Raw genomic sequence first — 2,038 nt, 5'->3', positions numbered from 1 at the left:
ACGAGGAGTGAGAAAGTCCTGAGTCAGCGAGAGACAGGAGGAATTGAAAAACTTTCTCGAGACCTACGGAGGTGGCTTGAGGGGCATCCTCACCCAAGGAGGAACAGAATTTTTGCCATTTGTAATGGTACGACTTTCGCATAGTAGGCTTTCTGGCGTTTAGCAAAACGTTTGCTACGCGGGTGGAAAAGCTGGTGACGCTATTCTCCAGGCTGTCAACTTCATCCGTGGCACGTCGTGGTATAGGAGAGGGGAGTTGGACAGGAAGAGGAGGTCCTGTGCTGGAGGAAATTGGTGGTAGATCCCTGCTGACAAATTGAGGATGGTCGAGAGCCATGGTTGCCTTGGCCACCATGGGGTTATCAGGATGCAGTCCGCTCTGTCGCTGATGATTTTGCGGACCACTCTCGGAAGCAGGGGTAGTGGAGGGAAGAGATAGAGAAGTTCTCTGGACCACGGATAGGGGAGACCATCCCCTAGAGACTGTGGGTCCGTGCCGCCTCGACTGCAGAACAGAGGATACTTTTTGTTGGCTCTGGTGGCAAAAACATCGACTTGGGGAACTCCCCACCTGCGGAAGAGTGGGAGGAGGTAAGTTGGGTTCATTTCTCACTTGTGGAGACTGAGTCCTGCTCGGCTCGGATGGTCTGTAGGTGTCCTGGGATGTGCGTGGCTACCAGGAAGATGTTGTTGGCGATGCAAAGGTTCCATAACTGGATGGCAAGGTTGCAAAGGCATAGGGAGACAGTGCCCCCTTGCTTGTTGACATAACTGAGGGCAGTGGTGTTGTCAGTGAGGACCGTAACACATTTCCCCTTGATCAGAGGTAGGAAACTGGTGACAGCGAACTGTATTGCAAGCAGTTCCAGGAAGTTTATGTGCCATTTTCATTCGTGAGTATCCCACTTGCCTCCGACACAAAGACCCATCATGTCAGCACCCCAGCCCGACAGGGAGGCTTCTGTGGTTAGGGTGATTTGGGGCGATGGAGGATGGAAGGGTGCTCCCTGGAAGAGATTGGAAGGGACAGTCCACCAAAGTAAAGAGTCTCGTATATTGGGAGGAGGGGTTAGGAGGGTAGTGTGTGCATTTTCCGTTGGATCGAAGTTGCGGATAAACCACAGTTGTAGGTGACGCATTTTTAATCTTGCAAAGACCAGGACTGATGTAGTAGCGGCCATAAGGCCAGCCTCTGTATTTGGAAAGCCGTGACTGAAGGCTGGGTACGGATGACAGTGGCTGGGTGAATGATGTCTGCCGCTCTGTTTTGTAGCAGGTGAGCCATGCAATTGTTGGAATCTAGTAGGGCTGTACTGTATTTTCTGGACCGTACTGTACTGTACTGTATTTTCTGGACCGGTTGAAGTTGAGACTTTTCCAGATTGACTTGTAGGCCCAGGTTTTCCAGGAGTGCCAGTGTCTTGTTGATGTTTGAGACCAGGGCGTCCTTGGAGGATGCTACCAAGAGCCAGTCGTCGATGTACGGGTAGATGGAGATATCCCTGAGACGGAAGAAAGCCACAACCACAATCATAGTCTTTGTGAAAACTCTTGGGGCGCTTGAAAGGCCAAATGGCAGGGCTGCATATTGGTAATGTTGTTGACCAATTGTGAAGCGTAGGTATTGGCAGTGGGAGGGGTGGATGGTGAGGTGGAAGTACGTGTCTTGGAGGTCGAGGGTGGCCATCCAGACGTCCTTCTGGAGAAGTGGCATAATTTGCTGCAAGGACACCATGTGGAAGCGGTAGTAGGTCACAAAGCAGTTCAGCGCCCTTAGATCTAATATTGGTCGAACGGCTCCATCTCGTTTTGGAACTGTGAAATAGCGGGAATAGAATCCCTTCCTGTGCAGATGAAGTGGTACCTGCTCGATGGCTCCCTTGTGCAGAAGGACGGACACTTCTTCCAGGAGAGGTGGGGAAGGGGGTGTGGAGACGAAGACAGGAGTAATGGGGTTGTGGTGGAATTGGATATGGTATCCTCAGGTCAAGATGGACAGCACCCACTCGTCCGAGGTGATATGACACCAGGTGTGAAG

The sequence above is a fragment of the Gekko japonicus genome, unplaced genomic scaffold (assembly GCF_001447785.1).
Source record: "Gekko japonicus isolate JY-2015 unplaced genomic scaffold, Gekko_japonicus_V1.1 scaffold678, whole genome shotgun sequence".
Lineage (NCBI taxonomy): Eukaryota > Metazoa > Chordata > Lepidosauria > Squamata > Gekkonidae > Gekko > Gekko japonicus.
The sequence above is the reverse complement of the archived record's forward strand: the minus strand, read 5'-3'. Positions refer to the sequence as shown.